At 38.2% G+C, this 16,964-nt stretch overlaps 1 long non-coding RNA gene across 1 annotated transcript in view; it reads right to left on the reverse strand.

Moving 5' to 3' along the window:
• The window catches only part of LOC128639642 (uncharacterized), a 37,675-nt gene extending 21,452 nt beyond the window's left edge, over positions 1 to 16,223 (reverse strand). Inside the window, exon 1 of the long non-coding RNA XR_008399239.1 lies at positions 16,156 to 16,223. This is a non-coding gene — a long non-coding RNA (uncharacterized LOC128639642). The remainder of the gene's footprint in view (positions 1 to 16,155) is intronic.
• Positions 16,224 to 16,964: the final 741 nt, after the last annotated feature.

Below are 16,964 nucleotides of genomic sequence, written 5' to 3' on the forward strand. Positions count from 1 at the left end.
GAGCGGGGAGAGAGCACAAAAGAGATGGGGGAGAGAGAGAGCGCAAAAGAGATGGGGGAGAGAGAGAGCGCAAAAGAGATGGGGGAGAGAGAGAACACAAAAGAGAGGGGGAGAGAGAGAGCGCAAAAGAGAGGGGGAGAGAGAGCACAAAAGAGAGGGGGAGAGAGAGAGAGCGCAAAAGAGAGGGGGAGAGAGAGAGCGCAAAAGAGAGGGGGAGAGAGAGAGCGAACAAAAGAGAGGGGGGAGAGAGAGCTCAAAAGAGAGGAGGGAGAGAGAGAGCAAAAGAGGGGGGAGAGAGAGAGAGCAAAAGAGAGGGGGACGGAGAGAGCGCAAGGGGTGGGACCGCTGTACTGCAAAAAATGGCCCGTGTGAACGGGCTTTAGGACTAGTATAATATATATAAGCAAAATAGTTACCTAAAAAACGCTTTTTTAATAATCAAAACATTGCGGCGTAAATATTTATCGGGATGTACTGTGATAAATAGGGAGTAAATGCTTTTGCCGACAGGCAAAATGTATCATTATTACGCCCCAGCTCGCCTGCGCAAAGTTACGTCTATTTTTGTGATAAATTCAGGCGCACATGTGTGCTTCTCTGGAGGCGAGCTGGGGCGCAGTTACAGGCGAAGCACATACAGAGTTCGCCTAGCCTTTGATAAATCTAGCCCTGCGAGTGCACTTCTCTCTGTGTGTGTATTGTCTTTCTATCAGATGTACACAAAAAAATGTAATATATGTTTTAAAATGCATGTGCAATTTATTCTATATATGTGAAACAAAAAGGTCTCTTAGAGATCGAATAAGGGAGCACCTATGCAATATTGAAAATAGTATAGAAGACACTCATTTATATCAACACTTTAAGGAAGTCTATAAGGGCAGAGTGAAGGATATATCATATTGGGGTACATATTGAGCTAATAGTATATGTATCTATAGTCTGTTATGCTGTCTATGTGGGTCACATTAGATACAAGTAATGAATGTATTGATGAACACTTGCAAAAATCTATACTAACCATAGTTATACCACCTTATTGAAACATTACTCCAATACCACCTTTAATTCAAACGATTGGAAAATTCACCAATGAGAAATTGAACCAATAAGGAATGAGAAGGTCCTTTAAAAGAGCAAAATTTACTAGCCACACTTATCTTGATAAAGCACTGGAAAGGGCGAAACACGTCGAAAGCTGTGGCTAATAGTGTTGTGTGATATCACAATATTGATTTTACATTTTGGATAGACTTTTTAACCTGGGTTAATTGTGGCTTTTTAAACTACAAACAGCACTTTCTCTCAAACCCCCTGCATGCGTGGCACTAATTGCCGGTGAGGCACCTACCACTATAACATAAAGGTGTGTGTAATAGAACTTTCTGTGTAAAGTAACCATCAAAGCTTTGGAATCCAGAAGGGTCAAGATCTACGAGTGTCACCCATGGACGTCAGATGCCATCGGTCACGTGGGGTGGACTCGCAGTTGTGAAGAAACCAACCAAGCCGACACACTCCCCTTCAAAACTCCTTAGCGGCATAGGAGCCCAGGTATACTTGCAGAGACTGCACAATAAGATCGACTGATTTGGAGGTAATCTCTACCTTTTTCATATCGGAACTGATATCAGACGTATATGTATGTGTAATAGATCATAGGTGGTACATTTAAAGACTCTGTTTACATCAAGTGCTAATTAATTTTAAATATAAGTTCCTCTCGCATATCGGATAACTGGAACTTCAAATTGGAAAAAGACTATGGCCTCTAGTTATCAACGCGTCTACTTTACCTGCCTTCGCCGGCCCAATACGCCCGCTTAAGCTCGCCTACCATCGCCGCCGCGGACCTGAATACGTTCGCCAAAGTTATCAAAAAAGCTGTCAAAAAGCCGTGCACCAAGTACGGGGGGCGATGAGCAGCGGACTGTGATAGTTATCACTCATCCGATCTCGCTGCTCTTCGGCTTTTTGACAGCTTTATTGACAAGCTGTCACTAAGCACCCACACTAACTACACTGTTCTACCCCTATACCGGTGCCCCCGGAGCCCCCCGCAACTAAATAAAGTTACTAACCCCTAAACCGCCGCTCCTAGACCCCGCCTCAACTCTTATAAATGTATTAACCCCTAAACCGCCGCTCCCGGACACCGCCACCACCTACATTATACCTAGTAACCCCTATCCTGCCCCCCCTATACCGCCGCCACCTATAATAAAGTTATTAACCCCTATCCTGTGGATCCCGGACCCCACCGCACCTAAATAAATAGTTTAACCCCTAAACCGCCGCTCCCGGACCCTGCCGCAACCTATATTAAACTTATTAACCCCTAATCTGCCCCCCCCTACTCCGTCGCCACCTATAATAAATTTATTAACCCCTATCCTGCCCCCCCTACACCGCCGCCACAGTAAAAAAATTATTAACCCTTAAACCTAAGTCTAACACTAACCCTTACACCCCCCTAACTTAAATATTAATTAAATACATCTAAATAAATGTAACTCTTATTAAATTAATTATTCCTATTTAAAACTAAATACTTACCTTTAAAATAAACCCTAATATAGCTACAATATAACTAATAATTATATTGTAGCTATCTTAGGATTTATTTTAATTTTACAGGCAACTTTCAATTTAGTTTAACTAGGTACAATAGCTATTAAATAGTTATTAACTATTTAATAGCTTTCTAGTTAAAATAAAGAGAAATTTACCTGTAAAATAAAAACTAACCTAAGTTACAATTACACCTAACACTGCACTATACTTTAATAAATTATTCCTATTTAAAATTAAATACTTACCTGTAAAATAAACCCTAAGATAGCTACAATGTAATTAATAATTACATTGTAACTATTTTAGGATTTATATTTATTTTACAGGTAACTTTGTATTTATTTTAGCTAGTTAGAATAGTTATTAAATAGTTATTAACTATTTAATAACTACCTAGCTAAAAGAAATACAAAATTACCTGTAAAATAAATCCTAACCTAAGTTACAATTAAACCTAACACTACACTATCATTAAATTAATTAAATAAATTACCTACAAATAACTACAATTAAATACAATTAAATAAACTAACTAAAGTACAAAAAATAAAAAAAGCTAAGTTACAAAAAATAAAAAAAGCTAAGTTACAAAAAATAAAAAAATAAGTTACAAACATTTCAAAAATATTACAACAATTTTAAGCTACTTACACCTAATCTAAGCCCCCTAATAAAATAACAAAGCCCCCCAAAATCAAAAAAATGCCCTACCCTATTCTACATTAAAAAGTTACCAGCTCTATTACCTTACCAGCCCTTAAAAGGGCCTTTTGCAGAGCATGCCCCAAAGAATTCAGCTCTTTTGCCTGTAAAAATAAAATACAACCCCCCCAACATTAAAACCCACCACCCACATACCCCTACTCTAACCCAAACCCCCCTTAAATAAACCTAACACTACCCCCCTGAAGATCATCCTACCTTTAGCCGTCTTCAGCCAGCCGACCCACCGATGGAACCGAAGAAGAGATCCGGAGTGGCAGAAGTCATCATCCAAGGGGCGCTGAAGAAGTCTTCCATCCGATTGAAGTCATCATCCAAGGGGTGCTGAAGAGGTCTTCCATCCAATTGAAGTCTTCATCCAAGCGGCGTCTTCAATCTTCATCCATCCGGAGCGGAGCGGAGCGGAGCCATCTTCAGACGAGCCGACGCGGAGCCATCCTCTTCTTCCCAACGACTAACGACGAATTAAGGTTCCTTTAAGGGACGTCATCCAAGATGGCGTTTCTTCAATTCCGATTGGCTGATAGGATTCTATCAGCCAATCGGAATTAAGGTAGGAAAAATCTGATTGGCTAATTGAATCAGCCAATCAGATTGAAGTTCAATCCGATTGGCTGATCCAATCAGCCAATCAGATTGAGCTCGCATTCTATTGGCTGTTCCGATCAGCGTTGGCTCGTCTGAAGATGGCTCCGCTCCGGATGGATGAAGATTGAAGACGCTGCTTGGATGAAGACTTCAATCGGATGGAAGACCTCTTCAGCGCCCCTTGGATGATGACTTCAATCGGATGGAAGACTTCTTCAGCGCCCCTTGGATGATGACTTCTGCCGCTCCGGATCTCCTCTTCGGTTCCATCGGTGGGTCGGCTGGCTGAAGACGGCTAAAGGTAGGATGATCTTCAGGGGGGTAGTGTTAGGTTTATTTAAGGGGGGTTTGGGTTAGAGTAGGGGTATGTGGGTGGTGGGTTTTAATGTTGGGGGGGGGTTGTATTTTATTTTCACAGGCAAAAGAGCTGAATTCTTTGGGGCATGCCCCGCAAAAGGCCCTTTTAAGGGCTGGTAAGGTAATAGAGCTGGTAACTTTTTAATGTAGAATAGGGTAGGGCATTTTTTTTATTTTGGGGGGCTTTGTTATTTTATTAGGGGGCTTAGATTAGGTGTAAGTAGCTTAAAATTGTTGTAATATTTTTGAAATGTTTGTAACTTATTTTTATTATTTTTTGTAACTTAGCTTTTTTTATTTTTTGTACTTTAGTTAGTTTATTTAATTGTATTTAATTGTAGTTATTTGTAGGTAATTTATTTAATTAATTTAATGATAGTGTAGTGTTAGGTTTAATTGTAACTTAGGTTAGGATTTATTTTACAGGTAATTTTGTATTTCTTTTAGCTAGGTAGTTATTAAATAGTTAATAACTATTTAATAACTATTCTAACTAGCTAAAATAAATACAAAGTTACCTGTAAAATAAATATAAATCCTTAAATAGCTACAATGTAATTATTAATTACATTGTAGCTAGCTTAGGGTTTATTTTACAGGTAAGTATTTAGTTTTAAATAGGAATAATTAATTTAATAAGAGTTAAATTTATTTAGATGTATTTAATTAATATTTAAGTTAGGGGGGTGTTAGGGTTAGTGTTAGACTTAGGTTTAGGGGTTAATAATTTTATTACAGTGGCGGCGGTGTAGGGGGGGCAGGATAGGGGTTAATAAATTTATTATAGGTGGCGACGGTGTAGGGGGGGCAGATTAGGGGTTAATAAATTTAATATAGGTTGCGGCGGGGTCCAGGAGCGGCAGTTTAGGGGTTAAACTATTTATTTAGGTGCGGCGAGGTCCGGGATCCGCAGGATAGGGGTTAATAACTTTATTATAGGTTGCGGCGGTATAGGGGGGGCAGGATAGGGGTTACTAGGTATAATGTAGGTGGCGGTGATGTCCAGGAGCGGCGGTTTAGGGGTTAATAACTTTATTATAGTTGCGGCGGGGTCTAGGAGCGGCGGTTTAGGGGTTAATACATTTATTTAGTTGCGGCGGTGTAGGGAGGGGCAGATTAGGGGTGTTTAGACTCGGGGTACATGTTAGGGTGTTAGGTGTAGACAGCTCCCATAGGAATGAAAGGGATATCTGGCAGCAGCGAACATGAACTTTCGCTATGGTCAGACTCCCATTGATTCCTATGGGATCCGCCGCCTCCAGGGCGGCGGTTTGAAAACCAGGTACGCTGGGCCGGAAAAGTGCCGAGCGTACCTGCTAGTGTTTTGATAACTAGCAAAAGTAGTCAGATAGTGCCGAACTTGTGTGCGGAACATCTGGAGTGACGTAAGAATCGATCTGTGTCAGACTGAGTCCGGCGGATCGAAGCTTACGTCACTATATTCTACTTTTGCCGGTGTCTAGGGCTTGATAACTAAGGCGAATCAGCCTCGCCACAAATACGCTGCGGAATTCCAGCGTATTTGAGGTTGACGGCTTGATAACTAGGGGCCTATTGCTTTTTTAACAAAGTTTGATACTTTCTATTGTATCTGTTCAGGAGGCCAGTGAGCAGATTAAATGTTACCTGTTAAAACAGGAAATAATAATGAGAATGGGTGTGTACTTCACAGAATCCTCAATGGTTATGAGGTAAAACAAAAACAGTCTCATTGCTCCACCCATGATCTCCCACAATCCTTCAGGATCAGAAGTCCATGTCATAATAAGAGTCCCATCCTCTCACAACAGAGAGTTGCATTCTCATAGTAAATTATTACAAAATAAGAGTCCCATGCTCTCACAACAGAGAGTTGCATCCTCATAGTAAATTATTACAAAATAAGAGTCCCATGCTCTCACAACAGAGAGTTGCATTCTCATAGTAAATTATTACAAAATAAGAGTCCCATGCTCTCACAACAGAGAGTTGCATTCTCATAGTAAATTATTACAAAATAAGAGTCCCATGCTCTCACAACAGAGAGTTGCATCCTCATAGTAAATTATTACAAAATAAGAGTCCCATGCTCTCACAACAGAGTTGCATCCTCATAGTAAATTTTTACAAAATAAGAGTCCCATGCTCTCACAACAGAGTTGCATCCTCATAGTAAATTTTTACAAAATAGGAGTCCTATGCTCTCACAACAGAGAGTTGCATCCTCATAGTAAATTATTACAAGCACCATATAAAACAAATATAATTAAACAAACATCTTTCAATATGAAACATGAAAATTGCATAAGACATTATACAATTGTGCACATATATTTTATGTGTCACATATCCAATTGATTTGGTATACTGTGTATACACATACAATTAAAGGGAGACGTCCCAAATTTTTAAAGTGTAACTAAACAGATGAATAAATGTTTTAAACATACATGTAAATACTGGATACGCTAATTAATATCTTCAGCTGTTAGCACCCTTACTACTATTTTTATTGCATGTATTGTATTTGAACAAAGAGAAGGAATTGTTTATTGGAAGGTGTTTGATATCCTCGACTCTAGCGCACTACTATATATTTGTAATCTGTATTGTCTTTTATATATATATTGCTGATTATATATAGGTATAGATATTTACATAAATATATAGGAATATCTATTTAACCCCTTAAGGACCAGCGACCCTGTATGTCACTGGCCTTTTTTTGGGACTTGATTGTTTTATAGCGCGGTCTTGCCACCAGCGTTGAGACTGCTCTATTCCACAAAGCCTGCTGGAGGGAGGGCATTAATAGCGTGTTCTTGCTAGACTTGTGCTATTATGTCCTGAAAAAAACCTTAACGACCAGTGACATACAGGGTACATTGTGGTCATTAAGAGGTTAAAATACATAGAACATATTCTACTATGTGAAGAACATTGGAATGTGAAATATTTACAGTAAATAAACAGTATAACACTTTTTTTAAATATGAATATTGCATAAATCTGTTTTTTCATGTTTTCTTAACTGGAAAGGGCTCCAATGCACTTATACATGTGTCTATATGTGTGTATGTATGTATGTATACATATATATATATATATATATATATATATATATGTGTGTGTATGCTTTTTGTGCAATATTTTTTTATTAGCTAGTGTTGTTATGAGTGTAACTGTACTTTTAAATGTATTTTTAATGTGTTTTATGAAACTTTTTTGTCACACGAAAAACACAGTTAAACAGAGCTCTGAGGACACTCTATCCCGATGTGCATTAACTTCAATTGCGCTCAAGTGAATATGTTTACTTTCAACTTGTAATACGAGCGCTACATACATGTGTGCTATATAGATGACATTGTGCTCATTCCTGTGGAGTTGTTTATGAATTAGCACTGATTGGCTAAAATGCAAGTCTGTCAAAAGAACTGAGATTAGAGGCAGTCTGCAGTTGATTAGATACAAGGTAATCACAGAGGTAAAAAGTGTATTCATATAACAGTGTTGGTTGTGCAAAACTGGGGAATGGGTAATAAAGGGATTATCTATCTTTTTAAACAATAAATATTATGGAGTAGACTGTACCTTCAATTAATTTATTTTGTAATGTTTTAACTGGTTGCTTGTGGCAAGAGATTGCGAGATTAAAAGCGGCTGAATTTGCCACTTGCTGCTCTGACGGTGGTGGTGGGGGGGGTGAATTATGACTACATGTGCATGTTTAGAGGCATATTAACATTGGCCTTGGGGAAGACAAGCAGTGACTTAAATAATTCCACACTGATTTTCTGGGATGATTGGATATCTAGACAAAGTGAGTATGACACGACCAGTATCTACTGCAGACAAGCTCGCTGGAGGAGCTCATGATTCGAATGTTTTTTTACGGCATCCGTATCTTACTGATTCCTGCTATAAATGTCTCAGTTTTCTTATTTTAAAGGGATATGAAACCCAAAAACGTTCTTTTGTGATTCAGACAGAACAAACCATTTAAAAAAAGTTTACAATTTAACTTCTATTGCCAAATTAGTTTTGTTCTCCTGCTATTCTGTGTTGGCACCTGGATCACTACATGGGAGTAAATAATGCTGCCATCTAGTGCTCTTGCAAATGGATAACATTCTTGCAAAAGTGCTGCCATATAGGGCTCCAGAAATACGCTGGCTCCTAAGCTTACGTCCCTGCTTTTCAACAAAAGATGCCAAAAGAACAAAGACAAATGATTCAGATCGCATGCTCTGTGGCCTATTTATTCTAACCTATTTGTCAACTGCAAATACACTGGAATTCCGCAGCGTAATTGTGGCGAGCTTGATTCCCCTTAGTTATCAAAGCCTACAGACCGGTCAAAAGTTGAAATCTGTGGCGTAACATACGATCCGCCGGTCTCAGTCCGGCACAGATCGATGCTTACATCATTACAGATGTTCCGAATGCAAATTCGGCACTATCTGACTACTTTTGCTAGTTAACAAATATCTAACAGTTACGCTCGCCACTATTCCGGCCCAGCGTACCTGGTTTGCAATCCGCCGCCCTGGAGGAGGCAGATGCCATAGGAATCAATAGGAGTCTGAAAGCAGCAAAAGCTTATGTTCGCTGCTGCCCGATACCCCATTGATTCCTATGGTAGAATAAAAGTAACGTTTACACCTAACACCCTAACATAAGCCCCGAGTCTAAACACCTCTAATCTGCCGCCCAACACCACTGCCAACTACATTATACTTATTAACCCCTAATCTGCCGCCCCCTACCCCTCCGCCACCTACATTATACTTATTAACCCCTATTCTGCCGCTCCCCGACATTGCCACCACTTACATTATACTTATTAACCCCTAATCTGCCGCTCCCTACACCGCCGCCACCTAAATTATACCTATTAAACCCTAATCTGCTGCCCCGACACCACCGCCACCTACATAAAGTTATTAACCCCTATTCCGCCGCTCCCGGACCCCGCCGCAACCTACATAATGTTATTAACCCCTATCCCACCGCTCCCGGAGCCCACCGCAACTAAATAAAGTTATTAACCCCTAGCCTCCCACATCACTACCACTTACTAAACTTATTAACCCCTAAACCGCCAGCCCCCCACATTGCCATACACTAAATTAACCTATTAACACCTAAACCTAACAACCCGCTAACTTTATATTAAATGTTAACTCATCCCTATCTTATAATAAATTAAAACTTACCTTTAGATTTAAATTAAACTATATTAAACTAATAATTAACCTACCCTAACTGTTATACTAAAATTACATTAAACTATATTAAACTAATAATTAACCTACCTTAACTGTTATACTAAAATTACATTAAACTACAAATTAAATTAACTAAATTACATATTTAAAAACCTAACCCTACTCAAATAATTTAAATCTACTATTAAAAATTACAAAGTTACAAAAAAATAACAAACACTGTTACAAAAAAAATAAACACTAAGTTACACAAAATAAAACTAAAAAAAACTAATTACACCTAATCTAAGAGCCCTATGAAAATAAAAATGCCCCCTCAAAATAAAAAAAAACCCTAGCCTACAATAAACTACCAATGGCCCTTAAAAGGGCCTTTTGCAGGGCATTGCCTCAAAGAAATTAGCTCTTTTACCTGTAAATAAAAAATACAAATACCCCCCCAACAGTAAAACCCACCACCCACACAACCAAACCCCCCAAATAAAAACCTAATCTAAAAAACCTAAGCTCTCCATTGCCCTGAAAAGGGCATTTGTATGGGCATTGCCCTTAAAAGGGCATTTAGCTCTTTTTCAAAAGCCCAAACCCTAATCTAAAATTAAAACCCACCCAATAAACCCTTAAAAAAGCCTAACACTATCCCCCGAAGATCCACTTACAGTTTCTGAAGAGCCGACATTCATCCTCAATGAAGCGGCAGAAGTCCTCATTAAAGCGGCCGAAGTCTTCATCCAAGCCTGCAGAAGTCTTCATCCAAACGGAATCTTCTCTTCTATCTTCATCCATCCGACGCGGAGCATCCTCTTCTTACGACGTCTTCTTCCGAATGAAGGTTCCTTTAAATGACGTCATCCAAGATGGCATCCCTTAGATTCCGATTGGCTGATAGAATTCTATCAGTCAATCGGAATTAAGGTTGAAAAAATCCTATTGGCTGTTGCAATCAGCCAATAGGATTGAGCTTTCATCCTATTGGCTGATCCAATCAGCCAATAGGATTGAGCTCGCATTCTATTGGCTGATTCGATCAGCCAATAGGATGAAAGCTCAATCCTATTGGCTGATTGCAACAGCCAATATGATTTTTTCAAACTTAATTCCGATTGGCTGATAGAATTCTATCAGCCAATCGGAATCTAAGGGACGCCGTCTTGGATGACGTCATTTAAAGGAACCTTCGTTTGGAAGAAGACGTCGTAAAAAGAGTATGCTCCGTGTCAGATGTCTTGAAGATGGAGCCACTCCCGGATGGAGGAAGATAGAAGATGCTGTCTGAAGACTTCTGTGGGCTTGGATGAAGACTTTGGCCGCTTCGATGAGGACTTCTGCTGCTTCGTTGAGAATGGATGTCAGCTCTTCAGAAACTGTAAGTGGATCTTTGGGGGTTAGTGTTAGGCTTTTATTGGGTGGGTTTTAATTTTAGATTAGGGTTTGGGCTTTTGAAAAAAGAGCTAAATGCCCTTTTCAGGGCAATGGGGAGCTTAGGCTTTTTAGATTAGGATTTTATTTGGGGGGTTTGGTTGTGTGGGTGGTGGGTTTTACTGTTGGGGGAGTATTTGTATTTTATATTTACAGGTAAAAGAGCTGATTTATTTGGGGCAATGCCCCGCAAAAGGCCCTTTTAAGGGCCATTTGTAGTTTATTGTAAGATAGGGTGTTTTTTTTTTGGGGGGGGGGCTTTTTTATTTTCATAGGGCTCTTAGATTAGGTGTAATTAGTTTAAATATTTGATAATTTATTTTTTATTTTGTGTAACTTAGGCCTAGATTTAGAGTTTGGCGTTAGCCGTCAAAACCAGCGTTAGAGGCTCCTAACGCTGGTTTTGGGCTACCGCCGGTATTTAGAGTCAGTCATGAAAGGGTCTAACGCTCACTTTCCAGCCGCAACTTTTCCATACCGCAGATCCCCCTGCGCCAATTGCGTATACTATCTTTTCAATGGGATCTTTCTAACACCGGTATTTAGAGTCGTGGCTGAAGTGAGCGTTAGAAATCTAACGACAAAACTCCAGCCGCAGCAAAAAGTCAGTAGTTAAGAGCTTTCTGGGCTAACGCCGGTTCATAAAGCTCTTAACTACTGTGCTCTAAAGTACACTAACACCCATAAACTACCTATGCACCCCTAAACCGAGGCCCCCCCACATCGCCGCCACTCTATTAAAATTTTTTTAACCCCTAATCTGCCGACCGCAAACCGCCGCCACCTATGTTATCACTATGTACCCCTAATCTGCTGGCCCTAATACCGCCGACACCTACATAATATTTATTAACCCCTAATCTGCGCCCCCGCTATCGCTGACACCTGCATATTTTTTTTAACCCCTAATCTGCCGCTCCGTACACCGCCGCAACCTACATTATACCTATGTACCCCTAATCTGCTGCCCCTAACACAGCCGACCCCTATATTATATTTATTAACCCCTAATCTGCCGCACCCAACGTCGCCTCCACCTACCTACAATTATTAACCCCTAATCTGCCGACCGGACCACACCGCTACTATAATAAATGTATTAACCCCTAAAGCTAAGTCTAACCCTAACACTAACACCCCCCTAAGTTAAATATAATTTAAATCTAACGAAATAAATTAACTCTTATTAAATAAATTATTCCTATTTAAAGATAAATACTTACCTGTAAAATAAACCCTAATATAGCTACAATATAAATTATAATTACATTGTAGCTATTTTAGGATTAATATTTATTTTACAGGCAACTTTGTATTTATTTTAACCAGGTACAATAGCTATTAAATAGTTAAGAACTATTTAATAGCTACCTAGTTAAAATAATTACAAAATTACCTGTAAAATAAATCCTAACCTAAGTTACAATTAAACCTAACACTACACTATCAATAAATTAATTAAATACAATACCTACAATTATCTACAATTAAATAAACTAACTAAAGTACAAAAAATAAAAAAGAACTAAGTTACAAAAAAAAAAATATTTACAAACATTAGAAAAATATTACAACAATTTTAAACTAATTACACCTACTCTAAGCCCCCTAATAAAATAAAAAAGACCCCCAAAATAAAGTCTTCCTATCCGGAAGAAGAGGAGATCCGGACCGGCAACCATCTTGATCCAAGCGGCATCTTCTATCTTCATCCGATGACGAACGGCTCCATCTTGAAGACCTCCGAGGCGGATTCATCCTCTTCTTCCGACGTCCAACTGAAGAATGAAGGTTCCTTTAAGGGACGTCATCCAAGATGGCGTCCCTCGAATTCCGATTGGCTGATAGGATTCTATCAGCCAATCGGAATTAAGGTAGGAAAATTCTGATTGGCTGATGGAATCAGCCAATCAGATTCAAGTTCAATCCGATTGGCTGATTGGATCAGCCAATCAGATTGAGCTCGCATTCTATTGGCTGATCGGAACAGCCAATAGAATGCGAGCTCAATCTGATTGGCGGATTGGATCAGCCAATCGGATTGAACTTGAATCTGATTGGCTGATTCCATCAGCCAATCAGAATTTTCCTACCTTAATTCCTAATCTTCAGGGGCTTAGTGTTAGGTTTATTTAAGGGGGGTTTGGGTTAGATTAGGGGTATGTGGGTGGTGGGTTGTAATGTTGAAGAGCTGAATTTTTTGGGGCATGCCCCGCAAATGGCCCTTTTCAGGGCTGGTAAGGTAAAAGAGCTTTGAAATTTTTTAATTTAGAATAGGGTAGGGCATTTTTTTATTTTGGGGGTCTTTGTTATTTTATTAGGGGGCTTAGAGTAGGTGTAATTAGTTTAAAATTGTTGTAATATTTTTCTAATGTTTGTAAATATTTTTTTATTTTTGTAACTTAGCTCTTTTTTATTTTTTGTACTTTAGTTAGTTTATTTAATTGTAGTTATTTGTAGGTATTGTATTTAATTAATTTATTGATAGTGTAGTGTTAGGTTTAATTGTAACTTAGGTTAGGATTTATTTTACAGGTAATTTTGTAATTATTTTAGCTATTAAATAGTTCTTAACTATTTAATAGCTATTGTACCTGGTTAAAATAAATACAAAGTTGCCTGTAAAATAAATATTAATCCTAAAATAGCTACAATATAATTATTTGTTATATTGTAGCTATATTAGGGTTTATTTTACAGGTAAGTATTTATCTTTAAATAGGAATAATTTATTTAATAAGAGTTAATTTATTTAGTTAGATTTAAATTATATTTAACTTAGGGGGTGTTAGTGTTAGGGTTAGACTTAGCTTTAGGGGTTAATCCATTTATTAGAGTAGTGGCGAGATCCGGTCAGCAGATTAGGGGTTAATAATTGAAGTTAGGTGTCGGCGATGTTAGGGAGGGCAGATTAGGGGTTAATACTATTTCTTATAGGGTTATTGAGGCGGGAGTGAGGCGGATTAGGGGTTAATAACTTTATTATAGTAGCGGTGAGGTGCGGTCGGCAGATTAGGGGTTAATTATTGTAGGTAGCTGGCGGCGACGTTGTGGGGGGCAGATTAGGGGTTAATAAATATAATATAGGGGTCGGCGGTGTTAGGGGCAGCAGATTAGGGGTACATAGGGATAACGTAGGTGGCGGCGGTGTACGGAGCAGCAGATTAGGGGTTAATAATAAAATGCAGGGGTCAGCAATAGCGGGGGCGGCAGATTAGGGGTTAATAAGTGTAAGGTTAGCGGTGTTTAGACTCGGGGTACATGTTAGGGTGTTAGGTTCAGACATAGGAAGTGTTTCCCCATAGGAAACAATGGGGCTGCGTTAGGAGCTGAACGCTGATTTTTTGCAGGTGTTAGGTTTTTTTTCAGTTCAAACTGTACCATTGTTTCCTAGGGGGGAATCGTGCACGAGCACGTTTTTGAAGCTGGCCGCGTCCGTAAGCACCGCTGGTATCGAGAGTTGCAGTTGCGGTAAATATGCTATACGCTCCTTTTTTGGAGCCTAACGCAGCCCTTCTGTGAACTCTAAATACCAGCGGTATTTAAAAGGTGCGGCCAGAAAAAAGCACGCGTAGCTAACGCACCCCTTTGGCCGCAAAACTCTAAATCTAGGCGATTGTGTTTTTTTTTGTAACTTAGCATTTGTAATTTTTTGTAACTTAGTTGTTAGTTGTTTTGTAACTTTGTAATTTTTAATAGTAGATTTAAATTATTTGAGTAGGGTTAGGTTTTTAAATATGTAATTTAGTTAATTTAATTTGTAGTTTAATGTAATTTTAATATAACAGTTAGGGTAAATTAATTATTAGTTTAATATAGTTTAATGTAATTTAATGTAATTTTAGTATAACCGTTAGGGTAGATTAATTAATAGTTTAATATAGTTTAATGTAATTTTAGTATAACAGTTACGGTAGGTTAATTAATAGTTTAATATAGTTTAATTTAAATCTAAAGGATAAGTTTTAATTTATTATAAGATAGGGATGAGTTAATATTTAATATAAAGTTAGTGGGTTGTTAGGTTTAGGGGTTAATAGATTAATTTAGTTTATGGCAATGTGGGGGGCTGGCGGTTTAGGGGTTAATAGGTTTAGTAAGTGGTAGTGATGTGGGAGGCTAGGGGTTTAGGAGTTAATACATTTAGTTAGTTGCAGCGGGGTCCGGGAGCGGTGGAATAGGGGTTAATAGGTTTATTAGAGTTGCGGCGGTGTTGGGGAGCAGCGGGATATGGGTTAATAACTTCAGATAGTTGCGGAGGGCTCCGGGAGCGGTGGGATTGGGGTTAATACATTTATTAGAGTTGCAAGTAAGTTGACTGCTTGATAAGTAGGCCTCATAGTATGATCCATGAAAGAAACATTTTGGGTTTCATACCCTTTTATGTCCATCTCTCCTGTAGATCATCTAATATAAAATGGTTTACAGCAAACCTTGTCTCACATACAGCTCCCTCTGTAACTATTGATGACTATTCACCTAGTTAGTGCACCTTGTTGGTGCTCCGTCAGATATTCAGCATTTGTTTTTTGTTTTTGTTTTTTGCAAACAGATGTTAACTTTTCCTATAGTATGAAATAACCTGAATGAAAGGTTGAAATATTAAAAAAAAAAATTTTAAACAATGTATATGGCACCAATAATTATTGGAATGTAAAAAATATATGTTGTGTTTGAATGTCTAAATGTTGCTTTCGATCTTCAGTTTTTAACTTTTGATATTAAACATTACATTTGCTCTAGAGGAATATTTAAATGAGAGAACAAATTGCCAGGGGAATGAGACGTCTGTAGCAAGACATCATTTATTAATTACATGAAACATAAATCATGAATTATAAATAACAGCCAAATTTAACACATTAAACACAATTTACTCAAAAGTTATCTGGCAACCTAAGAGCCAGTAAATGGAGTGAAACCTAAGACAACACTTAACATAGCTTTAGAACAATTACTACACAATATATGTAGAACGTTTCTTCTTTTTGTTCCACAGCTACTGTACCACTAAATATTTACATTTTGTAACAAGCTTTTCCATTCCCCAACACAACATGCCATTGTGTGTAAACACCAAACTATACAAATAATCACACACACATATTAGGAACAATCTATTTCACAATACATAAGACTTTGCATTACAGGGTTTAAAATGTGAATGGTGGTACATCTGGTTCTTCTAATTGTTATACATTTAGTAATATTTTGTACCTTTGCAGGTTTGACTGAACCTGTGACAATAAGTGACACCTACAATAAAGCACATTCAGCAGCTCACCTTCTATCCTCTGAGACATTGTCTATTGCAATACTGCTACTTCTGCACCCTCGAGACAGAGCTTCACGAGACCGCTGGGGACTCCTCAGTGACAGAGAAAAGGTCTGTAAGAGACAGAAAGGCAGACCAAAGTGAGAAAGTACATAACTAGTTATGTCTATCTATCTATCTATCTATCTATCTATCTATCTATCTATCTATCTATCTATCTATCATCTATCTATCTATCTATCTATCATCTATCTATCTATCTATCTATCTATCATCTATCTATCTATCTATCTATCTATCTATCATCTATCTATCTATCTATCTATCTATCTATCTATCTGTCTGTCTGTCTGTCTGTCTATCTATCTGTCTGTCTATCTGTCTGTCTGTCTGTCTGTCTATCTATCTATCTATCTGTCTGTCATCTATCTATCTATCATCTATCTATCTATCTATCTATCTATCTATCTGTCTGTCTGTCTGTCTATCATCTATCTATCTATCTATCTATCTATCTATCTAAATAATAAAAAAAAAGTCAGCTCTAATAACCTTTGTAAAGGAAGTAATGTCCCGATAAATGGATCTTAAATAATACTCAGTCTTAAAGTGACACTCAGGTCAAAATTAATCATTCATGATTCAGATAGAGCAGCAATTTTGAACAACTTTCCAATTTACTTCTGTTAACAAAATGTGCACAATCTTTTTATATTTACACTTTTTGAGTCACCAGCTCCTACTGATCATGTGCAAGAAGTCACAGAATATACGTATAATCATTTGTGATTGGCTGATGGACGTCACATGACACAAGG

The sequence above is a fragment of the Bombina bombina genome, chromosome 9 (genome assembly GCF_027579735.1).
Source record: "Bombina bombina isolate aBomBom1 chromosome 9, aBomBom1.pri, whole genome shotgun sequence".
Taxonomy (NCBI): domain Eukaryota; kingdom Metazoa; phylum Chordata; class Amphibia; order Anura; family Bombinatoridae; genus Bombina; species Bombina bombina.